Source organism: Hyperolius riggenbachi, chromosome 10 (assembly GCF_040937935.1).
Source record: "Hyperolius riggenbachi isolate aHypRig1 chromosome 10, aHypRig1.pri, whole genome shotgun sequence".
Taxonomy (NCBI): Eukaryota; Metazoa; Chordata; class Amphibia; order Anura; family Hyperoliidae; genus Hyperolius; species Hyperolius riggenbachi.
Window position 1 is genome coordinate 123,924,419 of NC_090655.1, and position 22,500 is coordinate 123,946,918.

The 22,500-nt window shown below is 42.4% G+C and overlaps 2 long non-coding RNA genes across 2 annotated transcripts in view; both read right to left on the minus strand.

Annotated features, from left to right (window-relative positions):
• The window catches only part of LOC137535931 (uncharacterized), a 39,603-nt gene extending 36,813 nt beyond the window's left edge, over nucleotides 1–2,790 (minus strand). Inside the window, exon 1 of the long non-coding RNA XR_011024482.1 lies at nucleotides 2,719–2,790. This is a non-coding gene — a long non-coding RNA (uncharacterized lncRNA). The remainder of the gene's footprint in view (nucleotides 1–2,718) is intronic.
• A 169-nt stretch (nucleotides 2,791–2,959) lies between these two features.
• Nucleotides 2,960–22,500, minus strand: part of LOC137535773 (uncharacterized) — a 41,475-nt gene continuing 21,934 nt past the window's right edge. Inside the window, exons 2-3 of the long non-coding RNA XR_011024474.1 lie at nucleotides 7,712–7,809; nucleotides 2,960–3,026 (exon numbers count right to left, since the gene is read on the minus strand). This is a non-coding gene — a long non-coding RNA (uncharacterized lncRNA). The remainder of the gene's footprint in view (nucleotides 3,027–7,711; nucleotides 7,810–22,500) is intronic.

A 22,500-nucleotide genomic window follows, 5' to 3' on the forward strand; every position in this document is an offset into this window, starting at 1 on the left:
TGTTTTTGTGTTGGTTCAAATCCAGTTAAAGCAAAATGATCAATCATTTCTTAAGTCAACAATACAACATTGTGCAAAAATAATATATACATCATCTGAGAAATCTAACTCAGCTCTGAAAAATAAATTATTAAAATAAACACAGTAACATTGTAAATTAGTTCATTATTATGTGCTTAAAATATAACTTCCAGTCATATTTCACAAAGTTCTTAAATACTGGGGTAAAAAATGTTTTTAAAAAGAAGTGCTTTGTCAAGCCTCAAATTAAGTTATTATTATTATTATTATTATTGCTACTTCTACTACTATTACTATGTTATGAAGTGCAAACTAAGATTGATATAGAGGGTGGTACTTGTCCCAGATAACAGTCTTGGTCTTATGTCACACAACCAGTTACAAAGGTGATTCCTTGCTGGAGACATGAGGTCAGGTGGGAATAATCCAAATGGATTTACAATAGCAGCAATAGCTTCATTAGTGGCTAGCAATGAACTGTCTAGCTGTTGCTGTGCGTGTGAGTGAAGGTTGACGCGTGTGCTGTATTTCGGCTAGTGACGCAGCGTCGAGCTGCTCTGTTGCTGCGATGCCATTGCTGCTAATGTAAAACTGCTCAGGTGATTCTTTTCTAGTAACATGTCACCAGCAAGGAATCACCTTTTCAATTGCCCATGTGACAGGGGCCATATGGGGTGGATTAACAAAATTTAATGAGATCAATGGACTTTATATTTGCCTCGAGCATTTAATAGGGTGAAAAGAAGAGAAAATTCTGCTTCATTCCATTTGGCCGTTTCATATATTAACTGAGCATTCATATGAATATTATATTATATGATTCTCTCTAGTAAATAATATATTAACCCTTAGACTGCCAGCTTTTTTTTTTTTAACAAAATCTACACGACAGTGGCAGCTATCTATATATTGTGTTTATTACGTGTTTTGCCCAAATCTAGATGCACCATTATCAGAATTAGTCAATAGGATTGATATTGTGGTGAAACTAAATTTGAGATGATTGAGAATGATGCCAATTATTATGATACCAAATTATGAAAATCTATTGTAAAATGGACTCATCATCACATCTTGCAGTGAAAGCATTTGATTGGTCCATATTCAAGATGCATAGATTTGCAGTGACATTTGCCTATTTTTGCATCAACAAAGAATTTTTTTTTTGCATGTTTCAAGTAATGTAGAAAGTTGGCTCTGAGTCAAGTCTTTGTACTAAATACCTTTTGGACATCCGGGACAAAGTAATATGGGGGAAAAAATGCCTATAGACGTCCGCTGCAGCCGGAAGTAGTTTTCTATTAAAAAGCTTTAAAACACCTTTATATGATGGCAGTCTAAGGGTTACAGGAGAATAAAAGAAAAAAAATGGAAGAGATTACAATTCTTGAATTTACAATGAGATTTAAAAAAAAATTAAGAATTCTTCAACATGCTTGGTCTGTTGCAGTTTTTGCCTTGTAGCTTCAAAAACACCTTACTTCTAATAACATGAACAAACACACATATTGCTTCATCAAAATCTCAGCTGTAATTTCCAGAGCCAGTACAAATACTGGGAATCCACATTCTTACACTGAGGAGTTTTGCACTAGCGAGAGGCCATGTTCTGCCTACTGCTTTTTTTTTTCTGTCGACATGTACTTTTTGATTAATGTTGCATTCCTCCTGTGAAATTGATACATCAATTTTAATTATACTGTATTTCTTTTCACTTGTAGGAGACTCCCATCCTCAAAGACTAGTTTTCAAACATTAACTCTTATCATTCTCTCCTCCCACTCATTTTCAACCTGTAAATTACATCAAACTCCTATGGCTTAAGTAAGTTACCTCACATATACTGCCTCTCTTCAGCTTACATACATGAACACAAGAATACATGGTACTTTTCAATTATCAAGTGAGTGATATTGCATCATATAAATAGTAATAGTCCAGTATGTCTGATGTAATATGCACACGATGATATATATATGTGTGTGTGTGTATATATATATACTGTATGTGTGTGTGTGTATATATATATATATATATATATATATATATATATATATATATATATATATATATATATATATATTATTATTATTTAGTATTTATATAGCGCCGACATATTACGCAGCGCTGTACAGTGTATATATATATATATATATATATATATTGTCTTGTCGCTAACTGTCCCTCAAAGGAGCTCACAATCTAATCCCTACCATTGCCATATGTCTGTATATTATGTAGTGTAAGTACTGTAGTCTAGGGCCAATTTTTTAGGGGGAGCCAATTAACTTATCCGTATGTTTTTGGAATGTGGGAGGAAACCGGAGTGCCCGGAGGAAACGCACGCAGACACGGAGAGAACATACAAACTCTTTGTGGGCCGCTCAAAAACTGTTGATCCTGCGATTGTAAATGTGAAGGTCATATGTACTATCTGATGATTTCTAAAAAAAAATAATATTACAATCACACCAGATATAAGAAAAAGACATGATTTTTCAATATGAAAAGAGTAGGAAGGAATGAGATGCAAATAATTTCTCCGAACATTCAAATCTCATGTAAGTTAAATGCAGCGTGAACTTGGACCAAAAAAAATTGACAGGAAGTTATTCTAATTGGTCCAATTTCAAACTGCATATCATTTAAATTAAAGGGTTATTTACGGTAAGTGAAAAGAAAAGCAGTTTAACTTACCTGGGGCTTCTTGTAGCAACTCTGCAGTCATCCTGTGCCTGCGCTGTCCTTCCGCATCCCTCCAGATTTTCTTTAAATTTGAATGTTAGGAGAAATTATTTGTATCTTATTGATCATCCCTAGAAAAGAGCACACCAATGCACACATATAATATTATGTGGGGTTGGGTTTTTTGCAGTCTGCAGCCTAAAGAAAGTATACTCAATAATGATATGTTTTACACAGCAAGAAAATGTAGAATTGGATCCTATGTAATTGTGGGGTACCACTCCTTTCCTTCCTGACACAAACTCTTTTATCACACAACTCTGCAAGAGAAAAAATAAGAGAGAATGTTTAAATGTCTACTGTCAAGCATTAAAATACAAAAAATGCCTTTTTGCAAAGAACTCTCTCTCTCTCTCTCCCCCCCCCCCTCTCTGGCCCTTATTCAATTTCCTTTTTCTCCTAAGTTTTCTCCTAGGAGATAATGTTTCATCTTCTGTTTAACCCTTTCAGGATCGATCGGCGCTGGCCCTTTAACCCTCCTGGCGGTCTATTAAAAACCGCTAGGGGGCAGCGCAGCCTTTTTTTGTAATTTTTTTGGCGATGGGGCGGGATGACGTCACCGACATCATGACGTCATCAGGAGTCCCGATCCACCCCTCAGGGCTGCCTGCCGCTGATAGGCCAGGCTGCGCAAGGGGTCTGGGGGGGGGGGGTGGCGCGGCGGATAGCAGCGAATTGGCACGGGGTGGCGGCGATTGGTGTGCTCACGCAGCTAGCAAAGTGCAGCAAAAAAATTTGTGCAAATCGGCCCAGCAGGGCCTGAGAAAACCTACTGCGCGGTTTACCCCGAACTAAGTTCGGGGTTACCGCCAGGAAGGTTAAAGGACTTACGAGGTGAATAACATAAAAAAAGTTATTTACCTCATTGCAAAAGCAGACCTCAGGGCAGACGAATAGCGCCTTCCTTGTCACTATCAGGCGCTTTATCAGGCTAATCCACTCTTTATTGTAGCTCCCGACCCTCCCCAGGGTCGCCTTATGAGAATCGCCGCTTTAAAAATCTACCTCCTGCAGCCATGAGCAGGGCTGTAATCCTGCGCAGCCACGGCTATGCGAGCTGTGCAGGAGGTAGATTTTAAAAGCGGCGATTCTCATAAGGCGATCCTGGGGAGGGTCGGGAGCTACAATGAAGAGTGGATCAGCCTGATAAAGCACCTGATCGTGACAAGGAAGGCGCAATTCGTCTGCCCTGAGGTCTGCTTTTGCAATGAGGTAAATAACTTTTTTTATGTTATTCACCTCGTAAGTCCTTTAAGGACCAGAGCCATCCTTTTCCTACTGTGCCCTGTGATTACTCTGATTGGCTCACAGTAATCACGGGGTCAGGAACCAATGAAATTGGCTCCTGACAGAAATGCAGAAGCTCTGCTGTCACTGAGACAGCAGAGCAAGTGGGTGTAGCATTAGAACAGCGGTGCAGACGGCATGAGTGCACGGCGGCGAATAGTTGGAATATACATCCACTCAGAGCCACACAGTCACCGGCAGTACATAGATACCATCTGCATTGGTCCAGAAAATACATTTTCAGCACTCTGAATTTTAAAAAGTACCAAAAAGTAGGTGAACAAGTACTGGCAAAATTATTTTAAGCATTTTCTTGCTGATGGCTTAAAGGGCATATTATTGATAAGATAAGAAAATATCACCTAGGAGAAAACTAAGGAGAAAAAGTGAATTGAATGAGGGCCTTCCTCTGTTATTATTATCCTCATCACCACCATGCCCATCATCATTCAAAGTGTTGCTATTCTGAGGCAAAAAGGCCACACCTATAAATACAATTAGTGATCACCATATTCTGTGACCCTGACTATCCATGGCTAAAGGTTTCATCAACCTTGATTAAAACGCCTTAAAAACACAACATGAAGAATGACTAATTTTGTGCCAAGCTACGAAGTGACTGGATTCAGAGACGTTCTGTGTCTTTATACTGCTGCGTGCCACAGAATACGCACTCTGCATAAAATATACATGATCATCTTGTATAGGGAGAATTTATATAAATATGAATATTTAAGTTATATCTTCTTTAGGTTACATTTTATTTATGTTGCATTTTTTTTTGCTCGAAATTTTCAAGGTTACCTCCCAAGCTGTTCTGACGTTAGATCATTTGAAATACCATAATAATAATTGTTAGAAAAGAAATATTTATCTGTTACTCAGTGGGAGTGAGAGGACTGGGAGATGCGTAGGCCGGATCTCTATTTAATAACAAAATGGGAGAACTTTTGGTATGGGAGGTTGAGCCAAAGAGACTTGTATGACCTAAAGGTTATTTAGAGAGATGAAAGTAAGGCTTCTTTCTGTCTTTATTGCTGTCAGCACTTTTTAATGTCAAACTTTGTGAATGATTGTCCAAGAGCTGTGCTGGTATTTTTTTTTTTTTTTGGCCTAAAGTTTCCCAGGATTGTGTGATGTATTCATTGCTTTATAATTAACGTGGAATCCAGTGCGGGTGGGCTATTGCATTACCCAGTGCTTGAGTTTAAAGTGGCTGGTCCCAGTCATTGTTTTCTGACGTCTGTCTCTGTTATGACAAGACTCATTCTGCCACTGAGAGATACACACAAACCTTGCTGCGTTGCTCTCACCTAGCCAGTCTCTATTGGAAATCAATGTACTGTGAAAGGGGGGCATGTGAGACTTACCTGCATAGCTGCCACATAATTCTAAAGCTGCTTCGATCAAATATCTAATATTTAGGCAGCTGACATGATTTTGTCACTGTACAATACATAAATACATAGAGCAGAAGATATACTATAGATAGATAGATAGATAGATAGATAGATAGATAGATAGATAGATAGATATCCATATAGGGTTCATTCCATTAGGAAAAGTGATCGTGTGTGCAATCACACTGCAGTGCAATCATGTTTTCTTCCATTTCCACTACCGTGATTTAGCCGCGATTGCATCGCGATCTGTCGAGTGTATAATTTCAGACAGGAGAAATAAAAACACACCGGGAAAGCAGTTTGGATATCCAAATTTGCAGGGAAAACTCGCTTTGCAGCGTGATTGCGATGCGATTTTCCTGCGCTCCTATACAAAGTACCAAAGCACCAAAAATCATGCAGGACGGCGATTGCAAATCGGGAAAAAGTGAATTGCACTGTGGAAAAACAGCACTGCAATTTGCATGTTAATCGTGGTGCTGTTTTAACTTTTCTATTTTGCTCTATATATTTATTAAATTCAGCAATATAAAGTTTTACCACCTCTTTCAGTTTTCTTGAAACTTAAAAGCTTAATGCACACCTGAAGTGAGAGGGAATTGGACATATTTTTTTTTATTTAGAAACAATGCAAATTACACGTCTGTCTTGTTGATCACATTTTAACTGGCCTTCCCAAGTTATCTCATTTTAGATAACCTGGGGAAGGGCTACTCGGGCTGCCTTGGTAACTTAATGGGGAGCAGTGCAGGGAGCACTTGATATATTTATCTGATCTGGATGCAGGATTTGCTCTTCTCTCTCCCACCAGGTGGCGCTGTAGTGTTGACATCTTCCCAATCACATGATATGACATGTGATCGGGAGCCGAAGGAATATGTCAGCATTACAGAGTCGCTGGGAGAGCTGATCCTGTGCAGGGATGGTCGGAAATGCCAATTTCTGATTCCGCAGAAAATCAGCATTCCGCCATTGCTGATTACTGTTACCGCTACCGATTCCGCTCTCCGCTACTGGTTTTCACATTCTGAATAGTGGAAATTTCCACCGACTTTAACATTGATTTTCTCAAAAACTATAAAGTCTTTTTGAAAAGTTTTTTTTTCATCTTATTTACAGTCTTCTGTTTAATAAACCCTGAAAATTTGGTGTGTCGAGGATCTATGGGGGCTTTGCTATTAACCGCTAAAGTTGGAGGTTTTTGACTTTAATGTAAAATGCAGAAAATCCACATTATCCGATATGCGGTAATTTTAAGCCAATCAGAAGACTCAGGATGAATAAACCAATCAAAGAATGGGGATTTAGGCGGAAATTTCCACATTCTCTGATTGACTTATTCATTCTGAGTCTTCTGATCGGCTTAAAATTACCGCATATTGGATAATGCTGATTTTCTGTATTTTACATTACAGTCAAAAGCTGCCGACTTAGCGGTTAATAGCAAAGCCCCCGTAGGTCGTACACCAGAAGACTGTGAACAAGATGAAGAAAAAGTTTTCAAAAAGACCTTATAGTTTTTGAGAAAATCGATGTTAAAGTCGGTGAAAATTTCTGCGATTTCCGGCGGAAATCTGCAGAATTCCGCCTACCACGCTTGTATTACCGATCTCCGAATTCTGATGCGGAAATGCAATTTCCGATCGGAAATGCGGAAATTGCATTTCCACGGAATCCAAATGAGCATTCCTAATCCTGTGTCCAGATCAGGTAATTATATCATTTGCACCCTGCACCACTCTGCGTTAGGCTTAGGGAGGCTGGGGGAGTAAAGGGTATATTTGGCGCTGCAGCACACACAAAAAAAGGCAGTTAAAAGGTTAATATGCTCTCTATATGATTACTCCCTGTTATAATGCCTTTTTGTCTGGTCCTCTTCATCATATTGCATATTACAGTGCCCTCTGTTTATAATGCCTCCAATACCAGTATGGTTCTTATAATATAGCCCTCAGTTATTATTCTGCTGCGCTGTCTCTTATTCCCTTCGTGACATGTGACTTTGCTATAGTGCCCTCAACTTATAATGCCCTGTATTTTTTATCTTCCTGTTATAATGCCCTCCATTTGTTTAGACCCCTTTTATGGTGACTTCCATTATATTGACCCCTGCTAGAGTGCCGTACATTTGCAGTATAATGCCCCCAGTTATAGTATTGTACATTTCAGTACATTGCCCTCTCCTAGGCCTGTAATCCTCCTCACCCAATGCAGAATATGCCATGTAAAGTCTTCTGAGAATGCAGATGTCTCACCTGTCCTGTAGTCCTGGCAGTGAGTGTCATCCTGCTTGAATACAGTATATGGGGCTTTTCTTGGCTACCTCTGAGTCCTGCATATCTGACTGTTCTTACTATACAATAATAGAATAACATTTGTAAAGCGCCTTTCTCCCATAGGACTGAAAGCACATAGATATCTCTCAGATCAATATAGAGCTGCAGGTGGGACTGTGTTACAGAGGAAATAGTCAGGTGGCTTGGTGGCGGGGAAGCCAGTATGTCAGTTGGGACCTCCATAAACATTGCTCATGGTCACTCTTGAAGAATCTCCAGTGACAACCCCCCTCTGAGTATGTAGTCTTGTCATTAAAGAGAAACTGTTTCAAGAATTCACCTTCATCCCAATCAGTAGCTGATACCCCCTTTCCCATGAGAAATATTTTCTTTTTCACAAACGGATCATCAGGGGGCTCTGTATGGCTGATATTGTGGTGAAACCCCTCCTACAGTGTGATGTCAGGACCATGGTTCTGACATCAAACTGTGGATGCCTTGTTGCATTGTGGGAAATAACAGCTGTTTACAGTTGTTTCCAACTGCCAAAAAAGCAAGCATATCCTTCCACTGACAACAGTAAAAATGTCACCATGTGATAAATGTCAGAATTTAAATCAGGGAGAGGAAATATTTTACAATAGGCCATCACTGAGTAAATAATTTATACATAATTAGCACTTTTTATTACATTATTTTCACTGCAGTTCCTCTTTAACTGCCCCTCACAGGAGCTTACAATCTAATCCCTACCATAGTCAAATGTCCATCGTAGTCAATGACCAATTTAGGGGTAAGCCAATTAACTTATCTGTATGTTTTGGGGATGTGGTAGAAAGCTGGAGTACTGGAGGAAACCCACACAGACATGGGAAGAACCTACAAACTATGTGCATATAGTGCCCTGGCTAGAATTCAACTGTGCTGTAAGGCGAGAGTGCTATCCGCTATGTGTGGGGAACACACTAAGTCTGCCCCACACAAAGATGTGCTCAATAGGGATGGCTGGTCAGTAAGATGCAATTAATTCTGAGTTGATGCAAATTTTCTATGCAGTGTTACGAACCTTGAAAATGAACCAATCAAATTCCACCACTGTGGTCCATTCTCAAGCCGCATGAGTTTGAATGGTGCTCCTTGCATGCACACATCCTAATGTATACTCAGCAACAGGAGATGTCATTCAGACAGCAACTTGCACCCTGCCCCAGCCCCGAAGGTCTACCACAGGCTTTCAGTACAAATCAGTGGCTGCAATAAGGGATGATAGAGAAAAAATGTGAAAAAAAATAATAGAAAGTACACGATGGACATCCGTCACGTGTACAATACAGGAGGAAAAGGCATAACTAAAATGTCACTTTAAAGTGAACCAGAGACAAAGCACCCTCATATATTTTACCATATATATCAGTGGGAACATTAGAGAAAACACCTACCCTGCTCTCTGTTTCATCCTTCACTGCTCAGCCTGCCTGTTACCAGCCCTGATAAAATCCCAGACTGAGCATTCAGTCTGGCTTTGCTTAGGAATCATTATAGCTGAGTCATTATAGCAGATCCAGAAGGGGGCAGGCTTGGGCTTGAAAAGACACCAGAGAAGACAGACTCAGCTATAATGATTTCTGAGCAAAGCCAGACTGAATGCTTAGTCGGGGATTTTATCAGGGCTGATAACAAGCAGGCTGAGCAGTGAAGAATGAAACAGAAAGCAAGGTAGGTGGTTTCTTTAATGTCCCCACTGATATATATGGTAAAATACATGAGGGTGATTCGTCTCTGGTTCACTTTAAGGATCCACACAAGTGAAAAGAAACATACAAAAATATTCCCAATGCTACAGTGGGTAAAGCTGTATATATTCCACTTTTAACAGCTGAAATATTGGCAAACATCAGCCATCTTCAATGCCTTTCAACATGGGAGCCAACCAACCAGGCAGAGATATTGCTTTGTCCACCGGCACTGTGGACCTCCTGTCCCCCTCACCTTTTCATAGAACAGTACATGTCACTAGTCCAACCTGAACGCACATGACATGTCACTGGCTGAGGGCACAGTGATGGGCAAAAACAATCACAAATGCCTATTTTGGCTCCGAAATGCAATGCCAGTAAATGCCTTTAGTCTATATTTAAATGTCAAATTTGTTCTTGCACCAATGTAATAAAGTGATGTGCAGGGATCCACTCTGGAGCAATGAGCAATACGTAGGCGGGGCCAAATGCTAACAGCAAATCTGGAAGCGGGCAGAGCCATACTCATCTGAGTTAATCGGATAGTTCTCTATGTGGTCCTCTTTTTATGTATTTAAGCATGGTTGTACTGAGGAATGGTTAGTGTGGGTCCATGAAGATTTGAGAAAGGACTGTGGAAATCAGAAACGCCTGTGCGTCATCTCTGACCCACGCTATTTTTATCATGTTTTAACTTTATACATTTAATAAAGATACTATGTTGATGGTGCGGATCTTGAAGATTCACTTTAGTCTATATCTAGCCCAGCAATAGTCTACCTCCACCAAGAAGGCTAGTGTATATCAATGGTGTGCCTCCTTCCTAATCTTAGTAAGTACCCTGCAGCGGGAGAGAAAGAAGGGGTAGGGTACCGAACAGCAAAGACAATGAAAGAATACACTATATGTAAAATCTACCATATATCTGAAAAAAGAATTCATTTATTTTGTTTTCCTCCTCTTCGAATGTACATTGGGCTGGACATAACATAAAGTCGTTTTATATGCTTTATTTCTATAATATTGTTGTACAATTTGACTGTATACATTTAGTTACAAATCAATGCATGTACGGGTGTAAATTCTGCCTGTGTGTGCTCATTGTGTCTCTGCTTTGTGTGTTTGTGTCTGCATATGAATGTAGAGAGCAGCTTTGTCTGTTTTAAGCACCTTTTGAATATATTTGTCACAGCTCATTGAGTCTCTTAACAACCCAGCACCAAACCTCCAATCATCTCTTTGCAACATGGTTACCTTATTACATAAAAAGGGAAGGAAGAGAGAAAAGAGAATGAACTGGTATCCTATAGCACTCCCAAAGGCTCTACGACATCCTGATATAACTGATCACTCAGAACATCTCATTAGTTAAAAAAAAAAAGAAGAAGAAGAAAGTTTTTAAAGATTTTTCTTTCCTCCCTGTACTTTTGGTTTTTAATGTTCTCACCAAATGCAGTCATTTTATTTGATCTTTCCACTCCTTGCATGTAGGAAACTAGTTAATGGCCCATTAAACATATTAGGACAGCTCTGCAGCGTGCGGCAGCACTTAAGACAGAGACAACAAGAAACAACAGGAGAACTTTGAATTTCTGGAGGAGAGAAAAAGCCCTCGAGAAACAGATTAACAAAATACAACAAAAAAGGAACTAATTTAAATTAATTTGTTAAATGATTAAATGAACTTTTAGGATAAGAAAGTGAACTTTCCCTTATATTAGAATGTAAATAGGAGTCACGGCATTAAAAAAATCACAGTATTCTATGAGTGGTGAGGGCCGCTAGCTATTAGGTGCTCAGCATTTTATTTTATTTATCTTAATTTGTATATAAAAAATGCACAGACTGAATGTTGCAAACCGGGATTTTTGTTGGCTCGTACTGATTTGCTGTATGTGAATATCATTAGTTTGTTTCACACTATAAGTCTTTAAAGCAGTACCTCAGGCAGTAATAATTTCCTAGTCTTTGGAAACATAGCGGCAGATTTTGTTTTTACCTGTGTACAAGGGTCATCCAGAAACCAACAGCCATTTGCTTTTATCTGCCACGCAAGGCATTCTTTCAGTGTAACTCAACTTGCACCTATCAGGTTGACCTCTTCTCTCCCTGCACCACTTGTCACTTGTCATGTGACTGCAGAATGCAAGCAACTGTTTGTTCCACAGCATTAACATTACCCCCCCCCCCCTCCTGAATTTCACCAACCCATAGGTGAGGAGTGTGATACTACTACAACAAAAGGATTAAAAACCTTGTAAAAAGATATGGCAAATGATAGTGAGATAGCCATCTGTTTGTCATGACGACAAACGGTGATCTCACCAGAGGGATCAACGGCCTCCAAGGACCATAGGGGAATGGCTGCCAGTGTCTGAATCCTGGGGGAGGTGAGTTAGAAACACAACACACTGCGCTGTCTCCCCATACCTCCTGAGTAAGGCTCAGGATTACCACTCCCGGCTTCTTTTTTCCAACCCGTGTCTGACTTGGGTTACCACCACTGAGGAGGTTACATGAAAATGGCTCATACTTTCTGAATGACCCTTGTATAAGCTGCTTAATTGGCAAAATATCTAGTTAGTAGCCCCTTTACCCGACATGTCCCCTACCCCATACCCCTATTCCGATTTATGGATGCAGGACTATTTTTAACAGGAAAAATAGGAAAATATAGAAAAAAATTGGGTAACTATCAACTTCCCCCTTCCTATTGTTGCACTTTGTGTAGTGCCTGTTGGGGTAATGATCTGATGAATATTCATCGAAGCAGCTCAATCTTCAGCCATTCAATTGAATGAAACAACTTTCTGGAAAAGCCCATCAGTGAAATAGTTTCCATCCAGGAACAATTATGGAACAAGGGCATAGCTAAGGGAGGACAATAGGGAACATATGTCCCCAGACACAGTGATTTAGTGGCGCTCAGTGGCTGCCTGCTGCCACTGGCAGCCTCTCTACCATGATGCAAGGAAAGAACAATTATCCTGTGGCCTCTTCCACCCTGTCCCACCAGACAAACTAGATACAGCAGTGGAAGAGAGCATTCCTGGCTGAAAGAAGCCCACCCCCCACCAGAGAAATTGAGCTGAGGAGAATTTGTGGCTGGCAGGGAGAGCCACTGGGAGTGTGGACAGCGCTGTCTACCCATGCAACGGAAAGCTAGTGTGCATGCGGCAGCCATTAGTTCTGGGTCTTGACTACACCATCTGGAAGGCACAGGCGGTCAAAAGAGGGCATTACAAGCACTGCAGGCCTACCATGGGGAAGGGGGCGCTAAACTGGTCTTTGTCCCCGGGCACTGAAAACCCTAGCTATGCCTCTGTTCTGGAGTAAAGGCAAACACAGGATCAGAGCAGTACAACACACATTAAGGGGCAGAGATCCGGTAAAAATAGTCTGTGCAAATTATATATGGCACCTGTGTTTTGAAAACAAGAGTTTTATTCAACTGTTTTGACTTTACTATGAAATAAACTTTTTTTTTTAGTTTTTTTATCTTTTCAGCTTTTAAGGTCTGAAGACTTGAGTTATGTTGGCCACATAAAGGTTCATAAAGGCCCAGTTCAGCAAACAATCAATTATGCCTCAATTGGAAACTCATACAGGAGTGGTGATCGAAATACCACCTTGCATTACTCCTGCTGATACAGTATATGTTCATGATTGAATGGTGTCAGGTGGTAAATTGATTGCCAATGCCCTATAGATTTCTCATAAGGTATTTACTGCTAAAACCCGCTGCACCTGCTATCTTAGTTCCGCTCAATGCCCTACAAAGTGATGTGGGTTTTGATCCTCTATAGCTCCCTTGATTAAAATTTACAGCCTTGTCTAATCGCACTGTGGATCAATGAACTGTCCTAAATTGATCAGAGGTTTTTCACTCAAGCTTTCTGAGGTGAACAGGTCACTGGCAGATTTGAACAAAGTTATCAAATCCATCAGTAATATTGACTTGTATATGGCCTTGAAACAGGTGGTGGTCTAAGATGTGAACCAAAGGAGAACACTGTCTTATGCTCCAACCCAGGAAAATGAACCTAAGCCAGAATTCCTCGCAACCATATTGGCCAAAAATGAGAGAGGTGTCCCCCACGGTCTACCGAGATTGCTAATGATTCGACAAGCCAGATCCTTAACCACTTCAGGCTCCGGGGTTCTTACCCCTTGAGATTCTCAACAATTTTGGGCATGTCAGTTGTGTCCCTATTGATACAGCAATAACTTATTTTATTAGTTGTACCATCAAAGTGATTATATATATATATATATATATATATATATATATATATATATATATATATATATGGTACTTATCCCATATATATATATATATGGTACTTATCTTAAACAGATCAAGCCGCCGGCTTGCTTCGTGAGTGTCTCGCTCTCCTCCCCCTCTTGCCCTCTCTCATATGAGCCTTGGGGAGGGGACATGCGTGTCCCCCCAGAGTCGTTCGTCGCGGCATTGCGACGAACGACTCTGGGGGGACACGCATGTCCCCTCCCCAGTGTTCTATAGGAGAGAGGGCAAGAGGGGGAGAAGAGCGAGACACAAAGCAAGCCGGCGGTTTGAGGCTTGATCTGTTTAAGCCAGGCACATCCGGCGTTTACATTCACAGGTTGACGTGAAGTAATTATGATTGGAATTAAGATCAACAGCGCCACCTGCCGGATGCGCCAGGCTAACGGATAAGTACCATATATATATATATATATATATATATATATATATATATATATATATATATATATATATATATACTCATCTAAAGGATTATGAGGAACACCTGTTCAATTTCTTATTAATGCAGTTATCTAATTAACCAATCACATGGCAGTTGCTTCAATGCATTTAGGGGTGTGGTCCTGGTCAAGACAATCTCCTGAACTCCAAACTGAACGTCAGAATGAGAAAGAAAAGGGATTTAAGCAATTTTAAGCGTGGCATGGTTGTTGGTGCCAGATGGGGCAGTTTGAGTATTCCACAATCTGCTCAGTTACTGGGATTTTCATGCACAACCATTTCTAGGGTTTACAAAGAATGGTGTGAAAAGGGAAAAACATTGTATATACCATGTATACCATGTATATATACCATATTCGATTTATTCTGGTTAAAATTATGCCATGTATTGAATGGATGCTATTGCTACGGTGCACAGTTTTTGGACCTCAGTGCTGTACAGATACATTGCCAGGCAACAGCGTAGCTATGCATCTATAAAGCGTTGGGTCCCTAAGCTGCCCCCCTAGTGAGGAAAAAAAAACCTTATTTTTTGGTGTGACACTGTCAACTTAACTTTAAAAAAGTTAAAGTGAGTGACCTTTAAACAAGTACATTTGCATGCAGTGCATGGACATGCAAGGTGAGCACATGTACACATACGCACAAGTGTGCGGTCAGCTTTTAGTGCAGGATGGGAGTCTCACATCCAGGAACCTACAGGAGCACTAACGTGGACATGAGACTCACATCCTAAAACCTTGAGTGGTAAATTAACAACTAGTGACCAAGTTCATTATTACCCTGCTTATCCCTTGTGGAAGCTGCTCCATAGTCACCACCCTCCCTCCATAGCAAAAGACAGGTACTTTTGCTATGGCAGAACAAGGTGTTTGAACAATTCTCAGCTCAGCTTTGGGCAACAAGCATTGCATGTGTGTATGTATGTATTCTTGTGTGCACCTACCCAGTCCTCAAAACCTCAGTGCATGCTTTGGGGGACTTTATAGAGGTGATTAACCAGCACTGCTGACTGATTGCCCCACCTGTGAATATGTGCTTTACATTGCTTTAGTTCAACAGGCATTACAAGAAGATAAAATAAAACTGACCAAAAACGTAATTTCTTCTGAGACTCACGACAGTGGCGTAACTACAGTGGAGCAGCCCCTGCGATCACAGGGGGGCCTGAGCTGTAAGGAGGCCCCAACTAGTTACTATCTCACTCCCTCTGATAAAGGGTTCCATCCTCCAGATCAGGTGTTTTTGTGGTTGCAATTGATATGGGTGATGACCACACTTGTATTATGACTCTTGCGAGGTGGGCCCTCAAGCCGTTAGAGTCATGAGGAGTAGGCAAGGGAAAGGGTGTGAACATTAAGGGGGCCCAATCAAAGTTTGGCTGGGGGGCCTCATAATTTATGGTTACGCCCCTGACTCATGGCTTGCATTTAATGCATTGGGAATTCTTCAACACTAGCACCCTTTTATATTATATTTGCCTCATTATTATATTAAACATGAAATAATGTATTTGCTGTATATTTTTTTTACAGTACCAACATATTTAATACACTGTATAAGCAAACTAAATGTATGTACAGTGTTTTACAGTACTAATATAGTAACAGGTAATCTCACTGATAAAGGTCCACATTTTCCTGCAAGGACTATCAGGCACCTCTTTGTTTGTCTTCAGGAAGAGCAAGTAGTAAATGTTCTGTGTACCGGAATATCTCCCAGCTTATCAGGTGGTGAAAGGTTGGTTAATAGTCATTATTTATACTGAGTGTGCGGAGTGCTTTATGGCCTGTGGTTTATCACTCACAATAAGAGGAACCATGTGACACCATTAAGGTGCTTCTGCAGGAAAAAAAAAAAAGCGAAATTAATATTTCTTTTATTGTCGCATGTTTGCACTCTGCTAAGCCGTCTCATGCTATAGTTTCCCCCCAAATATAACATTCACAAGAAAGCGAGCTTGTAATTGTTTATTTGATTTTATTGAAGCATCCTGGGTAATCCAAGATCCCTCTGTCTCCCACAATATATTACCGCAGTGCATTCATGTGTAATTAGCTCAACGGAAGGTGTTTAATGTATTTGCAGAGGAAATACTTTTAACTCATTTGTGGCCTGTAAGTGTAAAATGGACATCCTACGCGGAAAACTATGATTTATTTTTTAGTGCATAGCAAGCATGCTAAAGGCAAAGTAAAGGCAAAAACATATATCAATATACAGCGAAGACACTAAAAGTACAACAACAACAAACAAAAAAAACTTGACAAATAGGTATAACTGGATTGTTCCATCCACCATTCAGTCACATCAAAAAAAATCACAAGATTTTACCTTCACTCAATGAGCTGGACAATCTTGATTGCAGACTTCACCTGTGTGGATCTGTTCATTATTCCTACACAAAATAGTTTTGCTTTATCTCCTGCAAGTAAAATATAGGTCAATCATCTGCAGAGCACACTTCTCGTTAAAATCCAAACACAACTAAACCACAGAGATACCAGAAGTTATTCTTCAACTTGGGTGGCTGGTTCTTAACATACGTAGAGGATCCTGTGATGGCCATCTCCTGGTTCTCTTTTAAGCCCGTCTAGTTAAGTACCCCAAGATGTAGTTACCCCTAGCAACTCCTAGCTACCTCCAGATGAAGTCCCTTCTGAATGCTCCTTTTCTATTCATCTCTATTGTCCCACTAGAGGTCTAGGATCCTAGGGGGCAAGGACCTAAAGCTGGTGATGCTCTTATACGCTTGTTGTCTTCCATTGTGCATATTGGAACGTGGCTTGCCCTCAATGGGTCATGCTGGTTTGTGTTTTGTTTATTTATGTCTTTTTTATTTTTACCTCTCTAGAGGTTACATCATGACTTGTTTGTGGCGTGCATCCTAAACCGCACTCATGTGGCTGGGTGCGTTCTGCGCATTCCCACTAAGTAAAGACTAATAGTGCACATGCGCAGAGTACTCCTGGCCATGGAAGCACATTCATCCACAATAAAAAAGACATAAATAAACACATCACAAACCAGTATTTCCTCTGCAAATACATTAAACATCTTCCATTGTGCTAATTACACATCCTTGAGTGGCTTGGCCACAACTTTTACATTGAAATAGAGGGGGAAGGAAGTGAACGAGAGGGAGAAGTGGGCATGATAAGGACTCCTGCCTATACATGCCTGGAGCCTCCATTTGTACAGGGGGGGGGGTTCCCCTTGGGTATCCTTTTAAGATGCAGCTACTGGATTTATTTGGTTCACTTTGAAGTTGGTGGGTACTTGCATGCTTACTCTTGGTCAGCTTACTCTTGGTCTGCAGTACTATGCACTTTTTTCCACTAATAGAAATGGCCCGAACGGTTCGCCTGCCAACGGGAACTGGCGAACTTCCGGGGTTTGCAATCGTGGAGCAACTGGAGCAGCTCTCCTGGCTGCTCTGAACAAACAGGTGGATCAGTGGCTGCCCCGCAACTGAAGATCGGCAACATGGTGTGTGACAACAGCAGCAATCTCATTTCGGCTTTGAATCTGGGAAAGTTGACACATGTACCCTGCATGGCACATGTGCTCAATCTCGTAATTCAGAGATTTGTGTCTAAGTACCCAGGCTTACAGGACATCCTAATGCAGTCCAGGAAGGTGTGTGTGCATTTCAGGTGGTCTTACATGGCCATGGCACGCTTTGCCGATATTCAGCGGAGAAACAACTTGGCGGTGAGACGCTTGATTTGTGATAGCCCGACTCGCTGGAATTCGACCCTCCTGATGTTCGACCACTGGCTACAACAGGAGAAAAAGCCGTCAAACAGTATCTCTACAACTACAGTCAAAGGACACAGTTTGGAGAGATGGGGATGTTCTGGCCGAAGTACTGGACACTGATGTGAAATGCCTGCAGGCTCATGTGGCCGTTTGAGGAGGTGACAAACCTGGTGAGTCGCAGCGAAGGTGCCATCAGTGACTTGATCCCATATGCCTTCTTCCTGGAGCGTGCCGTGCGTAGAGTGGTGGATCAAGCTATGGAGGAGCGTGAACAGGAACAGGAGGAAGAGTTGTGGGATCAAATCTCAGCAGAAGGAGATGGTTCCTCAACACCTGCGGCAGCACAGAGGGGGAGGAGGAGGAGGAAGAGCCGTGTGGGGAACTGGAGTCAGATGATGAGGAAGGTGTTGTTTTGGAGGAGGAGGATGAGGCAGAAGAACAACCGCAGCAGGTGTCACAGGGGGCTTGTGCTGCTCAACTTTCCCGTGGTATTGTTCGTGGCTGCGGAGAGGAGGAGAACTTAGCTGACATCACTGAGGAAGAGCAAGAGGAGATGGATAGTACGCCTGCATCCAACTTTGTGCAGATGGCGTCTTTCATGCTGTCCAGCCTGTTGAGGGACCCCCGTATAAAAAAACTCAAGGGGAATGAGCTGTACTGGGTGGCCACGCTACTAGACCTTCGGTATAGGCACAAAGTGGCGGAGATGTTTCCAAATCACCAGAAGGCAGAAAGGATGCAGCACTTGCAGAACAAGCTGGCAACTATGCTTTACAATGCGTTCAAGGGTGATGTCACAGCACAACGCAATAAAGATACCTCTGCCAGTAATCCTTCTCCCATGTCCACGCAGGCAAGGACAGGATGCTCCAGCAATCTCATGGTGATGTCGGACATGCGGGCATTCTTTAATCCAACACCTTGCCTTAGTGCTTCCGGATCCACCCTCCACCAACGCCTTCGACCGGCAGGTAGCCGACTAAGTGGGGATGTAGACACTGTGAGCAGCGATTGAACCCTTGGACTACTGGGTGCGCAGGCTTCACCTGTGGCCAGAGCTGTCCCAATTTGCCGTCCAACTTCTGTCTTACCCTGCCTCAAACGTCCTGTCAGAAAGGACCTTCTGCGCAGCTGGCGGCACTGTCACTGAGAAGAGAAGTCGCCTAAGTTAAAAAAGTGTTCAGTACCTCACCTTTATCAAAATGAATGAGGCATGGATCCCGGAGGGCTACTTCCCTGCCCGAAGATTAAGTCAGTCCCTGCACACAGCATCTCTGCCTGCATGCCGTGTGACTGCCTGCCCCATGACTAAGTCGCTCCCCACACAGCATCTCTGCCTGCAGGCCGCTTGACTGCCTTCTTCGCCACCACCAACAGGGTCCAGGACTCCAGGCGGATTCCTGAATTTTTAAGACCACTGCTAGCAGTGGCCGCTATAATAATTTTTCTGGTGCGTGTACATGCCTGCCTAATTTTTCTGGCTGAACTGCAGCTACAACAACAAAACAAAAGGCATGTACATGTGTCAATTCCCCTTCGTGATCGTTACCTTGCCGCGGTGAAGGGGCTTGCGTATCACAATGAAGCAATGACCGACAGTTAAATGAGTGTCTCGGGGGGTGGCACACCAAAGATAATAAAGTCGTTGCTTCATTGTGGACAGACCAAATTCGACGAGCTGGAAAGTCACTGTTGTTCTATCATTGAGCTACCTCAGCCTGGCGACCATATGGGCTTGAAAACGGCTATCGCCTGCACTTTCGCCATGGTGCGCACCAATCCAGCATGGCCGTCACAACACAAACAGCTGTTTGTGGTGCATCACACAGTGAGTTTGGTCTCTCAGTGTGAAGCAGTACTCTAATTACACTCCCTGATTGATGTATACACATGCAAGATGTTTTAAAGCACTTTAGGCCTCCAATTTAGCATGCAATGTGATTTCTGCCCTTAAAACACTGCTTTGTGTCAAATCCAGATTTTTCCCCGGACTTTTGGCATGTATCCCACTCCCCCATGCAAAAACTCAGATGTTAGACCCCTTGAAACATCTTTTCCATCACTTTTGTGGCCAGCATAAATGTTTCTAGTTTTCAAAGTTCGCCTCCCCATTGAAGTCTATTGCGGTTCGCAAAAGTTCGCATGTTCACGAATGTTTGCGGAGGTTCGCGAACCAAAAATCGGAGGTTCGGGCCATCTTTATCCACTAAACATACACCACGGTAATGAGATATAACTATGATGATTTGACCCTACATATGCTGTGTAAGCTGTCCATACAAATACACCCCAATGGTAATAAACTCACTAGGTGACTAGTAAAAAAGATGACATTATGAAGTGGATGAAATAGTCAAAGTCTAAATATAAACCAAAGCAGTTCTCTTTAAATGTTATCTCTAGTAAGAGTTCCAATGTTGGTGGCAATAAGTGGGAGTGGATATGATCATGGTTTTGCCCAAATGCTGAGTTTGAATATCCAGAACTAATATTGGAACACATTTTACTAAGGCGAACCTTAGCGAATGGTTCGCGGCGAACTTCGGTGATTCGCGTTCGCGGAGAACTGCAAACTTTTCCGTAAGTTCGGTTCACACCCATAGTGCATCATCAGGGGTCAACTTTAACCCTCTATATCACAGTCAGCAGTCACATTTTAGCCAATCAGGCTACACTCCCTCCTGGAGCCCCACCCATCTTATAAAAGGCAAGCAGCGTCAGGCATTGGACTCACTTGTGTGCCTGCAGTATTTAGAGAAGGGAGAGCTGCTGTGCAGAGACTTATAGGGAAAGCTTAGTTAGGCTCTTGTAGGCTTCTTAGCTTGCTCCTTGCTGATTCTTATTGCTAAAAAAGCACCCTTCAACAGCTCTTTTGAGAGCTAATCTTGTTCTTGTGATCTTTTTTTTTTTGTGGCACACTTGCATTATATACAGCCCTGTCAGTCAGTCGCAGCTGGCCTTTGGCCCCTTAGTGGTATAATTACTACTGTGCCAGTGCCCCCACCTACCTACGTGAGTGCACGCAGTGTCACTGTGCCTGTCCGGTACCTGTCTGTGTGGGACAGGTGCACATTGTAATACCCATCACTGCATATACCTACCTGTTGTTTACAGTGCACCCACCTACCTACATGAGCGCACTCAGTGTCACTGTGCCTGTCTGGTACCTGTCTGTGTGTGACAGGTGCACATTGTAATACCCATCACTGCATATACCTACCTGTTGTTCACAGTGTACCCACCTACCTACGTGGGTGCACGCAGTGTGATATACCACTCTGTGCATACCTGTTAACTGCACCTGTGTAACTGTACATTGTATTAGTCAAGTCAGTGCATACCTTTTACTTCATCCCCCCAATATGGACAAAAGAAAAGGCAGATGCAGGCCACCTGCCAGGTCTGTTCGAGGTCGCGCTGTTGTGATTTCGTGTGGCCCTCAACCAAACCACAGTGTTCATAAAAAGGCACGTGCCATCAACCCCCAATATTGTCAGGACGTAGTTGACAGAACACCTCATCTTTCTCAGCTTCCGCACGGAAGTGTGACATAGCTTCCTCCTCCTGCTCTGATTCACTCAGTCGGCCGCCACCACCAAAGTGCCATCTCCCCAGGGTTCAGCAGGGTGGAAATTTTTGTGTGTGTCTGCCTCAGATGAGAGCCATGCCATCTGTACTCTCTGCCACTGAAAATTGAGCCGTGGAAAGACCAAGACCCACGTAGGGACAACTACCTTACGAAGGCACATGATTACAAAGCACAAACTGCAATGGGATGACCACCTGAGGAAAAGCAGCACACAAAAGCAAAGCCACACACCGCAGTGGAAGATACCAGGCCGCAATTTCTCAAAAAAGGCGATACCTAAACGGTACCGTGATGTTGAAAGGCAAGTGGTGACATCTCTGGCACACAGCGTTGGGTCAAGGGTCCATCTGACCACGGATGCCTGGTCTGTAAAGCACGCTCAGGGCTGCCAAAAGACTAAGTCAGTCCCCACACACAGCATCTCTGCCTGCACGCCGTGTGACTGCCTGCCCCAAGACTAAGGCCCTCCCCACACTCCCCACTCCTCTGCCCGCAGGCCGTTTGACTGCCTTCTCCGCCACCACTAACAGGGTCCAGGACTCCAGGTGGATTCCTGAATTTTTAAGGCCGCTGCTAGCAGCGGCCACTATACTACTTTTTCTGGTGCATGTACATTCCTGCCTAATTTTTCTGGCTGCACTGCAGCTGCAACAACAAAACAAAAGCCATGTACATGTGCCAATTCCCCTTCATGATCATTACCTTGCCACGGTGAAGGGGCTTGCCTATCACAAAGAAGCAACGACCGCCGGCTATATGAGTGTCTGGGGGAAGGGGCACATCCACGATAATAAGGTTGTTGCTTCATTGTGGACAGACCAAATTTGATCAGCTGGACAGTCACTGTTGTTCTGTCATTCAGCTACCTCAGCCCGGCGACCATATGGGCTTGAAAACCACCACGGCTTGCACTCTGGCCATGGTGCACACC